The following is a 15,544-nucleotide window of genomic DNA, read 5'->3' as shown; positions in this document are numbered from 1 at the left end:
CCTGTCGGGAATTATTCTTTTTCCATCTTTTGATATCAGCTGTCCCAAGTATAAGACCTCTGTCAGGCAGTACTGTAGCTTCTCCTTGTCTACCTTGTACCCCTTGTCAGCTAGTAGAGTGAGGAGGGTTGTTGAATCCTTTCTACATGTTACTTCATCTTGTGCACACACTAATAAATCGTCTACATACTGAATAATCGTACTCTCAACCGATAGGTTTCCCAAGTCTTCATGCAATATGCGGTTGAATATGCTCGGGCTCTCACAGTATCCCTGTGGTAGTCTGCAGTGTTCATATCTTTTACCCCCCAGTGTAAATGCTGTAAGGTATCTGCTCTCTTCAGCCAGGGGTATTGAGAAAAATGCGTTTTTCAAGTCTACTACTGTGAAATGTGATGCCACTTTCGGGATGCTGCATAGTATTGATGCAGGGTTCGGGACCAGAGGGAACTCCTTCTTAATTACATCATTTAGAGGGCGCAAATCCTGTATCATCCTCCAGGACCCTCCTTTTGCCTTTTTGATTGGATAAATACATGTGTTACATGGGGAGTTTGAAGGCACTATTATCCCTTGTGGCAGTAGTGCATTTATTGTCTCTTTTATCCCTTCTTCAGCTTCACGGGACAATGGATACTGTTTCACTCGGGGTAAAATCGCTCCTTGCTTTAGTTTTATTACCACAGGCTGTACTCCGTGCAACAGCCCTACATCATGGGGGCCTGTTGTCCACAAATTATTTGGTACGAGCCTCATGTCGTCATCAAAAAATGACGGCGGTGCTCCCACCACTGCCATCAGTTGAGCGGGGACTTCCCTAGCTTGAATCAAGATGTCACAGGGCATTGCTATTTCCATTACAATTTCACCATCCCCCTCTGTATCTGAAAAGAGATCCTCGTCTGTTAGGTCTCTTAGGGCGATATTGGCATCCGTGCACAGTACTGTACGCCACTCACATCCTTCCGTATCTAATCCAATCACAACAATCCTTTTCGCTGATACCTGTACAGCGTGCAGGTCTAATGATACCACTGACCCTGGGGCTGTATCAGGGCACCCTATGGGGCGGAAGAGGAACTCTGCTGGGATCCTCCAGTCCATTTTTCTCAACTCTGGAATTATGAGGGCCAATGTCTTTAGCCCTGCGATAAACATTTCCTCGTTTTCCGGCAACCCCCGTACTTCTTGTGTGGTTGTGTAAGCTTGTACTAACAACATTGCACGCAATGGGCATATTCCGGGCGTTGACCACACTATACCCCTCTCAGTAAAGGATATGGTCATATTGAGTTTACTCAGGAGATCCCTCCCTAATAAATTTATTGGCGAGTGTTCATAATACAGTAAAGGTGTCTTCACAGTCTTACCCCCCACTGTTAAATCCAATGCTTCTGTTTAAGGAACTTCAATTACAGCCCCAGAGAACCCCTGCGTCTCTAACTTCCGGTTAGATAATGGGAACCGGCCCTCTCTAATGCATGATTTCTCCGCTCCCGAATCAACCATGAATATGAACTGCTTGTCTCCTATCTGCGCCCCTACCAATGGTTCCTCTGCTGCATTGTAGGTGGTAGATAGAACTGGACACGCAAGTGTTCTCTGTGGGCTGTCCTATGCGGGGTGTCTCGTCGCCCCCCTTCATTAAAGACACTCCCTGAAATCACTGATACGCCGCTATAAGGTGCGGGCGCGGGCGCCCCGTTTGCTGCTGTCACAAAAGGGTTGCCTGGAGTATACTGCATATTGTCATTGTGTTGTAGGTGGCCTTGTGTTCTATACTGGTGTCTCTGTTGTTGCTCATTATTTCCTTGGCCTGGGGTTATCGGTTGCTGTTGTCCCATGGGAAGACCATATGGGCTCCCCGGGTGGGGGTGGCCATAATGTTCTACCTCTTGGAACCCGTTGTTGGGTCTGCTTCTGCACTCCCTAGAGTAATGCCCCCATCTCCCGCAGCTCCAGCAACTTCCTTGTGCACCTCTGGGACCTTGCCATCCGTTTCCTCCCACTCCCCCGTACCCTGGTCCACCTCCTCTTCGGCCCCTGTACCCACCTCGTCCCCCTCGAGGGGTCCACTCTTGCCACTGCGGACCTCCACCTTGCTCCTGCTCGTTCCAGTGCCGCTGTCCTGTTCCCGCCCAATTAGTTGCCATCCTTCCTTGTATTGCTATCAGCCCCTTCTCCTCATCATCTCCCTCCCGGCTGTGTGGGAGCGCGGCTACTGCTGCTGCAACCTTCACCAACTTTGTCTGTACTAATTTCGCTTCGTCTGCCAATCTTTTCTGTGCCACCTCCTTCTCCCTTTCTTTTATTCGCTTACAATGGTGTACTATTATGCTCTGAATCTCAGGCCATCCCTTTGCTTCAATACCTGCTATCTTGTCGAGCGCCTTTTGCACTTCCTTTGGGAGCCCTCTTTTTATAATGAAGTAAAATAAAGATGTTGATTGATACCAGGGCGTGCCCGTTTCTGCTCTCCACATCTCTTGGACCCGAAAAATGTAATCCATAGCCTCCTCCCCGTCATTCATTGTACACTACATTACTGACTGTAAGTCTGGCGTATCTGGGAATGTTTCCCGCAAGGCATCCCACACCCTGGCACGCACTGTGTTAAATGAGGCTCCGTCATGGCGGTCACAGTCTAATGTTACTCCCGGGAAACCGGCCTTAACCCATACTCTCTCAGCCTGATCCCCCACTGCTGATACGAGCAAGCTCTTCACATCTCCTATTGCTAGGGGTACCCCGGCAGTGTGTTTCTCGAAGGCGTATATCCACTTACTTGCCCCTCCCGATAACGGGGGCAATAGCTTTAATAAATTGGCTTTATCCATTTGAGCCCATGGGATATAATTCGGCCTCCCTCCTCCCCGATGTATCAATGGGAGCTGTAGCCTTCCTTTTGTCGTTGCATCTGCACCTGTTTTGGCTGCTGATGTTCCCAGTGATGCCATTTTCCCCACCCTGTTCCTCAACCGCCCCGTCCACTCATCATCCAGTGTTCTCAGTGAGCATGTACCATCCACCCCTTCACTTCCCCCTCCCATCGCCATGCTCAACCTGTCGCTTTCTTCTACATCGTCCCTTATATCGCATAGTAGTTCCTCTCGGTCCCCTATAGGCCTTTCTTCATTATCGATACCTCCCTCTCGTGCCCCTACTTCAATTATTCGTGTTGGTTCTTCCTCAATTCTGAACAGTATCTCACCTTTTTTCCACCCATCTTCAAGTGTTCTATTCTCGCTCGGCGCTCTAGACGTGCGCCCTGATCTTGCAGCATTAAGTGCTGTTTGTTCACATATGTCTTTTATCCTTGAGAGCTCATCTTTCGCTATTGAGAGCCTTGATTGTAAATCATCTGTTAGCTTTTCTATGTCCACCCTTTGTGTACTTGTCTGGGCTCGCTCCCTTGTGCTTTCATATGGTGGGGGTGCCGTTGGTCGGTGGGGTGTAGTATTTGTCGGGGGAGGCACATAAGTGGGGTCACTGTACCCCTCTGCGGGCACAGGTTTATTCAACATCGGGTACAAACTTATTACCTCTATTGGTGGCTCTACTTTTGACAATTCTGTAGCATCTTTCTGTATCATCAGTGGGTTGTCTGTGGTGGATGGTAGGTCAGGGTTTACTGCTGGCGCTCTAGGTGGTGGTACCTCTTCAAATAACCTCCAGAGATCCAATATTTCCCTCCTATTATTTAAGTGCTTCCCCTTATATTTCAAACAAATGCATGTGGCCACCATATCCAGAATGCTTTTATCAAAGGACCCTCCCTCGGGCCATATCTGGGGTAACCCCTCTCCCTTCAGCTCTGTTATCCATTGGTCGTGATATTTCTTAATCCGCTCCGCGTACCCTGGTAGGTTCTTACAAATATGTGTCAAGGGTGTCTCGGCCCCCATCTTTGTGTCCTCCTAGTACTCGTGTGTCTCTGTGTGTCCGCTACTATAATGTAGATGTATTACCAATATTAGTTTTCGTTTTCTACTTCACATTCAATAATGGACTCCTTTGTATTCTTCCCCCTGCCTGCACAATACAAAACTGGCTGTACACAGTTTCTATTCTATTCTATTTAGGGGGGGGGCACATACAAGAGCAAACCATCATTTCTTTTGACAATATCAACCCGGAAATCAAAAAAGGTACACACTCACTTCACCTTGTCATTTTTTGTCGTCAAAAGCTTTATCCGGCCACACTTACCATGACCATTCAACTACTATACATTTATAGCCTTTTTACACATTCCCAACATCAGTGCGTCGTCTGACACATACAAGATGCACACACCTCCTGGTAACACTCTATTCACAATTCACGCTGCCCTCCCTTTCCTCCCTAGCCGGCTGTCCCTGTCCGTCTTACTTGGATATATGGATGCGCATATATATATATATTAGTCTGCTCTTCCCTCTTCTAGTAGGACTCTTTCTCTCTTACTTTCTCCCTAAGTTTGTGCTGATCTCACTTTTTATTTTCCCCCTAACCCTAAAGAAAAGAAAAGAAAGAAGTAATAGCTGTCACTAATATATTCTCAGTGCCCCCTTTTGCTGAACACTTTTATCTTATATTCCACTTCTTCATATATTCCCAGTACTAGTCAAGATAGCACTATGCAGCGCCGCCTTCCACCCCCTTTCGGAGCTAGGTTCCCGTCACTTTTATCTCTTATTCACCTCTTAATCCTAATGGCCATATGCAAAGAAAAAGCAAGGAAATGTTAGAATGATCCTTAGTAGATCTGCGTACCCCCCCTTCTTCCCTGTCCTACACTTCTTTCCCCACTCCCTTTACAATCGCTCGCACTCAATACTCACGTGCCCGTCTTGAACCGATAGTCTCCGAAACTGGGTCCGTCCAGGCAGTGTTGCCGTCAGCTCAACAGTCAGCCCCGGCTCCGGCGAGCGGTACTCAAAGGGGATTTTTCAATCGGGATCCCGTACCCTCTCTCTATTGAGTGCGCACTTCTTAGGGTACCGGTCGCCGTTGGCGGGCAGCCTCCCGGAGCCGGCTCACCGTGCGTATCCCTTTTCGACCGGAGATTCTCGTGCCAAAAGGGGACGGTAATGTTAGGTCGGGAAAGAATAATAATAATCACGCTTTCAGGGTCACCACTGAAGGCAAGCGTCCCCACCAGCACGATCCTCCCCGCAATGAGAGACAATAAAGAACTCTCCCAAATCGGGAATAAAGCCAAGACAGAGTGCGGGTGAGCTTAAATGGGAGTTTATCAATCAGAATAGGGCATGCAAAGAACTCTGCAAACTCCGAGAGCGCTCTGTCTGACAATAGCAAAGACAGGCGTATATATTTACAAAAAACGTCATAAGAACCTACATACTGTAGGGGGCACAAGTTTGATGGGATTGGGTGGCGATGACTAACTATAGGTGCTGCTGCGATGCGGTTGATCTTGGCTGGAGAATGTCACTGGTCAGCCTCGTGGGTTGGGCTGGGCCTGGTAGGTTGGCTGAGTTAATCCGGGCGGTGTTGTTGTGCCATCGCGGCCAGTGTCAGAGATGAATGTCTTCTCCTGACTTATTTCCCCTAGGCCATGCACACCGCAGTCATTCAGTCATTGCAATATTATCTTCTTTAGTAAATCTTCCAATAGGTTATTCTACAGGTTAATGCAACACAGGAGGAATGCACCTTGTGAGGGGTCTGAAGGTAATACGTCAGGACATGGTTACCAGTGTCCTGTTGACCGGGGCCATAGGTCGAGGTGCTAAGCTTCAGGGCCTGGGACGGGTGGTACAGGCCTTTCTTTCTTGTTAGAAGTTGTTATGGCTGTGCCGCTGTGTGTTGTCAAAGTGTTGGGTGTCCTGATTGCACAGGGCCATAAGTTTAAGATGATCCGGTGGGTTAGGGGGTTTACGAGGGGGCGCCGTTGGAAGTGTGTGTTCAGGCAGAGGTTTACTGCTGTGCTGTAAATAATGCAGGTGGCGGGCCGCGGCCTTGGGTGCTGCAGAGGGGGCTCCAAATCTTTGAAGCGGCTCCAGTCTGGTTGGGGGAGGTGGAGCAGCGCGGCGCGGGCCTCTGCTCTCATGTTTTGGCAGCCTTCGCAGGGTGGGAGGGGGAATGGCCTTGCACGTATTCACAGAGGTATCTCCCTCGTGTGTTGCCGACTTTAGGTAAAAACATCACACACATTTGAACACTCTATAATACTTATTCAAATCACTTTAAAACATGCATTTCAACTTTGCTGGATGTGTCTCGATTATACCCAGTCTGAGCACCTTATTCGTACACTACGCTTTAACAACTACAGTATTTGGTTATATGCATATACATTTGCAGTAAGTGAGGTAGTAGAGTAAGGTTGGTGGAGTACGTAGAAAATGACCCACCACTGTACGTGACGGTGGTGGCACATAAGGGGCTTAGACATACACACATGACACGTGCATTCTCGCGCATCTTTCACATGAGCCCTCTATGTGGTTGCATTCGTCTTCTCGTGTACCCTAGCAGCATTAGTTCAGTTATAGCGCAAAACCATGGAGTGTAAGTTTCCCAGTGATACACGTAACAAATAGATCCCTGGAAAGCTCCTTCATTATTAGTACCCAACTGCAGTGGTGTGGGCTCGCCGTTGCTTATATCATGGAAGCATGCTTTCTATGTTTATACATTTTACAGGTTCTTGTAATATAAGAGATTTTGTGGAGAAAGGCATACTTTGCAAGTGGTCTTGGCATAAATATGTCTGCCATCTGATGACCATTTTACCGTTCTCTTCATCGCCCAGGCCCGCTGGCCGGGTCATGCTGGGAGCGAGGATACACTGCGGAAGGTGAAATGTTACAATGTTAATGTAGTATGCTAGCTCATGTCCGTCTTGTTTGTGGGAACGGGCTCGCAGCGGATCTGCCAGGGTGCTGTGGCGACAGGGATAACTGGAACCCTCCGAGGGTGGGGGCCGTGCTACAGTGCGCTGAGCTCACACCATCTTTAGTGGACAAAATGGTTTCTGAGGCCTAGCTAAATTCAATACATGCGGGCAATGTCTTCAGCAGGTGAGCCATCCACCACCTGGGCCCTGGTGGTAAGGAGGGGACGCCCGATGAGCCATGGCCCTCATCTGGGGTGGAGATGTGGGCGAGGGGGGTATTTTGGACCACTCCTCCCCTACACTAGCCCAAGACACGAATGGCACAAACCAGGCACTACTACTGGCACAGAAACGCCTTCAGAACGTGGCCCTAGATAATGCGAGGCAAGCACACAGCGCGATGCGAGCTAGGGTATATGAAACAGGGGCTAAAGCCAGCAAGATGTTGGTGTGGTTAGAACGCAGAGAGCAGGGACACAGTCAAGTCCGATGGCTAAGTACAGGAGATCCAAACCCACTAGTGACAGACCGAGACATAGCAGAGGGATTTGCCGCTTACTATGCTGACCTGTATAAGACACCCACCACCCCAATAGATGTCTCGATTATGGCAGAAATCACCCTCCCCACTCTTAGCACGGTGCAGCTGGACCTACTAGAGAAGGAAATTACAGAGGAGGAGGTGTTGACTGCCATGGCTGGACTCCAATCCGGAAAGTCTCCGGGCCCGAACAGCTTCCCTGTGGAGTTATGGCAGAAAGCAGGAGTGAGTGAACTCACCCCACACCTATTACGCATGTACCAGAACGCACAGGACCAGGGCTCCCTATCCCCGGACCTAAGGGAAGCCACAATAATAGTACTACCTAAGGCGGATAAACCCCCTGAACTCTGTAGCTTAAACAGACCTATCTCACTTATAAATAGTGAAACAAAAATACTAGCTAAGGTACTAGCGGACTGATTGCAGCAAGTCATTTTATCATTGATCCACCCAGACTAATGCAGTGTCATGCCCCAGAGAACAACCCACATGAATCTTTTTAGGCTACACTCAGCCTTGGAAAGGGCAGACAGTCTTCAGAGTCCATTAGCACTACTCGCAATCGACTTCGAAAAAGCCTTTGACTAGGTGCGTTGGGAGGCCGTCTGGGAAATAATGTGCTGCATGAGTTTTGGCCGGTATTTTATAAGCTGGGTGAAACTCCTTTATAGTTGCCCAAGTGCCAGAACCAAAGTTAATGGTTGGCAGTCTGACCCTTTTGTCTTGGGTAGGGGCACGAGACAGGGCTGCCCCCGTCAGCCATGATCTTTACAATCGCCATAGAACCCCTTGGCATACTCCTGAGAGACACCACACTCTAGGAAATGTTCCGATGGTCAGACACATGGGAGGAAAAAGTCTCACTCTATGCAGACGATTTGATAATCTATTTAACAGATCTGATTAACTCCTGGCACAGGGTCACGCACATGCTAGAGAGATACGGGGCCTTCAGTGGATTATGCGTCAACTGGTCCACATCCACACTGTTTCCCATAGGAGGAGTAAGTGCCACAATACCAACAAACTGCCCCTACCATATTGTAATGGAACAATTCAGATATCTAGGGGTACAAATCACAAAAAACCTTACAGACTACATACCCATGAACCTACACCCAATCGTAGCAAGATTCTATATAACTATAACATTGAATGCCTGTGCCTATTGAGTGATGAAACAGCATACAGACAACTCAATTACGACCCCACAAAGGCCTGACCCAGCATGCCGCAGACCAAGGGTGGATCTGCGACGATGAAAAAATCTTTCTGAATCAAGCCAATCCCCGGATCCCAGCTTTTTACATCTTGCCTAAAGTGCAAAAAAATGTTGAAAAACCACCGGGAAGACCAATAGTCTCTGCATGCTAATCACTACTGGAACCCTTATCCCTCTACACTGACTTTTTCCTCAAACCTTTTGTTGCAAAGATGCCTTCATACCTCAAGGATACCGCCTACACCATAAACTTATTAGAAGACATTAATCTCACTGACAACAGCCTCCTTGCTACAATGGATGTAGAAGCATTATACACGTCCATTCCACAAATGGAAGGGTTACAGGCGATCCGTGACATTCTGGACACCAGAGACAATACCAACTCGACTCCAACAGTGTTCATCCTGGAATGCACCAGACTTGCAATGTCAGAGAATTTCTTCCTATTCCAAGATCAAATATACAAACACACCAAGGGGGTTAGCATGGGGGCAACCTTCGTCCCCGATATTGCTAACCTCTATATATAGGAGTACGAGAAGAAGAATGTGTTCACTGAAGAAAACCTTTTCCAGGTCAACATTGTCCTCTGGAAATGCAATATAGATGATGTCATCATCATTTGGAATGGCTCCCCCCCTGAACTACAGGCTTTCCATCTGTGGCTGAATTCACCAAATTGATTTTCTGGACCTTCATATATATAAGACAGGAAACAGATTAAAAATTGAATTATTTGGGAAACTGACTGACCGTAACATTTTGAGAGTTACCACCCCACGGGATTAAAATACAATTTGCCATATGGACAGTTCTTACATATCCGTAGGAACTGTACAGAGATGGAAAGGTACAAAAAACACGCAGAAGATCTACAAGCCCGGCTAACCGAGTGAGGTTATCCCATCAAATCCATAAAATAAGCCAAAAAGAGAGCAAGACACACTCCCAGGGAAATGTGCCTCGAAAAAAAGCCCAAAAAGGAACTAGGGCGGCTTGTGTGTGTTTCCACATTCAGATCGTTGAGCCTATTGATACAGAAGACCACAAAGAAAAACTGGCATTTAGTAAAACAACCAGGTACTCTGAACAACAAACCGTGCTTTGCCTTCAAGAAAAATCAAAATTTAAGGGACTCTTTGGTCCATACGTACATTGAACCATCTAGGAGAACAGAGAATACACTGTGGGATCTGCCACCCATTCTTGGACATTTCAAATGTGGCAACTGTGTTGCATGCCCCCTCACACTGCAGAAGAAATCCTTTGAATACAAGAAGATTAAATGGACCATGAGTGAACACACAAACTGTAACTCTAAGGGCGTGATCTACATAATACAGTGCCCTTGCGAACTCATATATGTAGGTAAGACGATTCACCCTATCAAGATGCGCATTTACGAACATCGATCGTGCATAAGAAACATGGTAGCTGAAAAGCCCCTGGTGGAGCACTTCAAGAAAGAACATCATAAAGACACTGATCTCAGATGGTTCATCTTACAAAAAGTGACCCCGGGGAGGTGACCTAAATAGAATCCGGACCCAACTTGAACAACGCTGGGTGCACAAGTTAGACACTGTGCGTACTGGACTCAACATTTCCGTGGAATCGAAGGTATTCATGTAATCCATTCCCTTAAGCCTCCCCACACTGATAATCGCACAATGTGCCTGTGGAAAAAGGCTAAGTCAATGAACTATGTTTTTCCCTTCACTCACATTCTAGGCACCACTTTCTGTGCATGCCATTCAAAGGATTACATTCACCTGAACCCTCCTATGCTGTAGGGGGAGTATGCTAATTTGATGCATTATGTGACATAAGACCTATGTGTTTTTTGCTACCCTGTCACCCATGTTTTGGGTCGAGGGTGCTATTATGTTATTACATTGGGATAGGCGATAGATACGGAAACTCTCCATCTCTAAACACCTCATTATGACAGACTAAGTGCACTAAGTATGTAACGTTGAAATGCATGTTGCTTTCATCTGGGCATGAAAATTGTGGATATTCTTTATGTATATTCATTTTTATAATCAAACTAATTCAATGTGAGCCTCCTGATGTTTAGAGGCTCCAGAAGCGTGTAATCCGCTATGGAACCTATGTCTGTTTTTTCTATTGTTGTGTTTTCAATGTTGATCCCAGTAACATCTGCAGGGACTCATTCACATTCAGACACGTTCATGTATACACACACACGACTACACGAGTGGAGGGTCCATGTTTGGTTACCATGGCAACCTTCACCAGCATGTTACTAAATTAGATCTACTTGATCCATAGATCCACTACATCCTTTGAAATGGTCTTATTTACACCCTTGCAAACTCTACGAACTTTAGACCATCGGCATCGCACACATGGCGAAATGTGCTACTCCAATATGGCCGCCGATACTTAAAGATACATCTCTTAGCAACGGCGTCTAGCTACGCATAGCTTTCATTCTTCTCCGGCCACGGAGTGACTCAGCACTCCTCGCAGACCGCTGCAGTACCCTGCCTGCACAAGACACGGCTCGCTCGCGTCGCAGATTTCTGCAACCACAAGGTATGCAGTGATAGCCGCGCCCGCGGACTTTACGAGCTTCTTTGTTACTATATCAGATTACTTACACATTGTCCTTTTTGTAGGACTGTGAACTCTGCACATCCAATGCAGTTCCATGCCTCCATTGAGAGGTAAGCTCTTCACGATCTTTAAAAGCACAATATATGTTTATTCATTCCCGTTGGTGCTCACTGTCTATTTTTAGACCCAGAGGAGACTTTATTAAGTTTGTCACATCCTATTTCACTTTAGGAACGTTGTCGGGATTTTTTCCTGAGACGATCATCTACCCAAGTGCCTGGTGGAACTTCCTCCACACAGGTAAGCTGTTTTCCCTCCATGATATTTGATACATGATACAGCCATACAATTGAGTTGGCTTTTATATCACTCTCACTTTAGCCCTCTCCTAAACAGTTCTCCTCTCCCTGTTTCACAGCACTCCATGATTCCCTAACATACAGACCTCGTCCTGATGAATGCCGTGATAGACACGAGGCTCATCTAGCGCACCAAGACGGCAGAAACACCCCGGTGTAGATGCACCTTGTTAACTCACAGTGCAACATCACTGTTTTGGAAATAGAATTTTGTTGGTTTTGTTTTGTATACTGTTTTTAATATGTTCGGTCACTTTTTACCAGAATGCTGTTCACTAGACAATGGCAACAAGAGATCTATCCTTTTATTCGATGCACTAGCTTTTGATCTCAATACTGAATTTGCTTGTACTATTACGCTCTGTATGTTTTTTGGTTTTTGTAAGTAAAATTGGGTAAAGAATCCAATTCATGTATGCCTTTGTACCTAATATAAAGATTCCAAGACAAGGCACGAAAAACTGGCTGTTCTGTATCGATTTGTTCCTTGAACTCAGGATTCATAGGAGAGTGCAAAGGTGATTTCATCCCCCCCCCCCGCCCCATCCCTTAGACCTATTCATTTGTATCTTTATCCCTACGTAGCCCTCCTGGGCAGAATATCTTCCTCGCCAGGAGCCCTATTTATAAATCTATGCATTGCTGGAGACAACAGGTGCAGTGCTATGCGCAGTGTGCATAGTGCGAGGGATGGCGTGTGAATGTGCAGTGGTGTAGGTAGTATATATGCAGTGCTTGGTGTGGTGTGTATGCAATGCTCAGATGATGTGAGTGTACGTGTGCAGTGTTGGGGACAGTCTCTGTGTGCTTGTGTGTTAACTATTGAGCACAAGAGACAGTGTGTGTGTGCGTGTGTGTGTGTCTGTGCCTCCATGCACGCTTGTGTCTGGATTCTGCAAACACACTTTGTGTTCGCATAAATATCTTAGCATTTTATGTTAGATGTTTCAGGATAAAGAATCCCCCATTTTTTAGGATGTGAAAGTCCACATTGTAACATGGTTGCTGTATTTCAAATACCACCTACAGGCTATGTATACTAGTTACATAACATAACCTGTTTTGCCCCACTAAGTGCCATGCTTTGACATCTATAAGCCAAAACTAAAAATGTACAACTGAGTGTACATCACTGGCAGCAATGTCTGATCATGTCTGACCAGATGTGCCCCCACTTTCCAAATAATTCTACCCCAAATTTCAACCAACAAATGTTTCAAAACTCCCTGGGCCTCATTACGAGGAAGGTGGTAGAGGGATAATGGCGCCAGTAGGGCTGCCGGGCCAGTTATCCCTTTACCGCCTCATTACGAGGTCTGCTCGCAGGGCCCACAAAAGACGTCTGGTAAAAACAGGCGTCTTTAGTGGGACCCACTAATAGACCAGGATTCTAACAACGGGCCCGTCATTAACGGGCCCGTTGTTAACATCCTCCCCATTCCCATTGAGCCCTATGGGGGCTCAAATGGGAATGGGGATGTACCTGGTTCGAGTTCCAGGAAAGGGAATTACCGGGCCCTCCAAGGTTGGAATGGCCCGGTAATTCCCTATTTCTGGAACCCGGACTTGGTACCCGGCATGGGGGTAGCCATGCTGCTAAAAGCGGCATGGCTTCCTCAATACTCGTAATGAGGCCCCCTGTCTTAGACAATCGTAGCAAGAAACAACAGACACGTGAAGTCCTGTTTGTATTCAGAGGCCACACATTGTGTTCCTGAGCTATCCCATTCTAAGACCTTTGCAAACTCAACAGTGCAGTTGGCAAAATCAGCACATAGTATGCAATTAGCAAGAGTGTGTGTTGAGGTGGCATGGGGTGAGTGTGGGAGGGGTATATGGAATCAAAATATATATAAATAAGGTCATAACAGTGTACACAACTCAATGTAGCTTCCATGTGCATGCTACTTTGGGTGACATGTGCCAAGATGCAGATCTCCCATGTATATTGAAATGTGTCCAGCACTATCTTCGCATCCCTATCGTGCTGGAGTCTGGGCACCCCACTACTTTATAATGCTCAGACTGGTGATAGTTTTCCAAACATACAAAAGCCAACCAGTACCCAGGGTTCCTGCCAGCTTGTCATGTCAGGAAGGGCCTTAATGTAGAATATTTCATTAAGATTGGGACACAGCATAAGACCAAAGAGGTGCGGATTGAGGGTTGAGGGCTACCTGCTGTACAATAGAAACACACTCTACTTACAATGTAATCGACACCACTGGAGTATCCTTGGACATCACCTATGTAGACCAAATTATCCTGTTGTCTGCACAAGACTTCAGACTTCTCTCCCACACCTTGCAGGTTTTACTACCAACTCCCTAACCTCCTTTTGAAGTATAAAACCAACCCAGAGTCACCCATCACCAGGTTCTGCTGGGGGTCCCTTGTGATCGTCTCAATATGATGTTCCACCTGCTATTGGATAACCGCCTGATATCTGAATGGTCATAATTAGCTACTTGGCTGAGAAGTCCATATCTAGTATAAGAGCCCACCTGATCTTTGCACCCTACCTAGTGGTCATTATAATTATGAAAGCCCTTCGTTTATATATATATACATATATATATATATATATATATATATATATATATATATATACATATATAAAATCTTGCATTTTCTCTCCCCTCCACTACCTCAAACCATCCTCTCTCTTTCAGCAAAGTGCCTATAAACCATGCAGATGGTATATAAGTGCATTATACATTCCAGTTACATAACATACCATAAATTATTGCCATTGGTAAGTCCAAACATGTGGGAAACATCTATCATACAAGGCCCCTTGTCTTGCAATGTTGCACTGCTGTCACTGAAGTGATGATTGCATCCTTGGCTGTGCTGTTTTTGATGCATAGAAAGATACGTCTACTAATGAGATGTATCACAATGCATCGCAACACCTGAGGCCATGCACCTGGGCTCTTACTGGCAATATCGTCACCTTACAGAACACATTGGGGGGGACTTTTTAACATGTCATTTGGGTCTGATAATTATGTGTGTTGCAGTTCAATGAGCTGAGCTCTCAGGGCAGGAACTCAGGCGCATTCTTATCAAGAGACCGTCTCACATTTAAGGGAGGCAGGATTTCAACAAATGCTGGAATGTGTTAGTCACACCTTTTTGTTCTTCACCTACATTCACCTTTCACACAGTTTATTCTTGGCTGGGCCCCACCTGGCCTATAGGCCTTGCAGATTCAATATTATTTTGCCGGTGTTAGACCCTTGGTTAAAAAAGTAAAGTCAATCTAGGGACAAAAGCCACCACATTTAATAGGCAGCATAAACGCGTCTTGAGCCCATTCCAGCTAAATGCTGATTGTTCTAATGCCCTAATAGTGCGAATGACCTATTGATCTTTAAAACCTGTCTGGTAGGCAGTCCACTTGATTCCAAACATGTGAGAATGTGCCCTCATTTTTGCGACCCTGAGTTATGGCCCACTTTAACTGGACCTACATTCACCCAAGGTATCACTAAACATACCTCTCCCATCTGCATCCTCCCTTTCATACGTGTGTGGCACTTGCACCCTCTTTCCTCATCTTCCTAACTTCCCCAATTCATTTTCCAACGCAGGCCATCTAGTTTCCCTCAGCAGAGGCAAAAGACATTAACTTCCAGACAAGAGTCGGTGCTGTAAAAGCACTACAGTTGTGATTTGGTGCAGCATAAACGCTTTTAGCTATTCTAAGGAGGAATAACACCTGATAAGTGTCAACTCACTTTACGGCAGAGAGGTAGCCTCTTCCCCCGTCCTACCCCTTTGCAGTTCAAATAGCTGTTTATGGGTGAGGTTTTGGCTCCAGCACAACTCCTATAAATACAGTTCCCACCTTGTTCACATGATAATCTCTGACATCTTCACAATATTTGTGGAAGGAGGTGTGTTCAGTTTTGGCCTGTTACTGCATGCACTGGGTTACTCGCTTTGCTCAGGCTTGTAACTATCGCCCTGGGGGCATTATCCGA

The 15,544-nt window shown here is 46.3% G+C and overlaps 1 long non-coding RNA gene across 1 annotated transcript in view; it reads right to left on the bottom strand.

The window, feature by feature from the left end:
• LOC138471786 (uncharacterized) overlaps nt 1-15,544 on the bottom strand; it is a 70,876-nt gene that overhangs the window by 30,401 nt on the left and 24,931 nt on the right. The gene's annotated exons all lie outside the window — the stretch shown is intronic.

Source organism: Ambystoma mexicanum, chromosome 8, assembly GCF_040938575.1.
Source record: "Ambystoma mexicanum isolate Mex_15411 chromosome 8, UKY_AmexF1_1, whole genome shotgun sequence".
Lineage (NCBI taxonomy): Eukaryota > Metazoa > Chordata > Amphibia > Caudata > Ambystomatidae > Ambystoma > Ambystoma mexicanum.
This window is presented reverse-complemented; position numbering and strand designations above follow the sequence as displayed.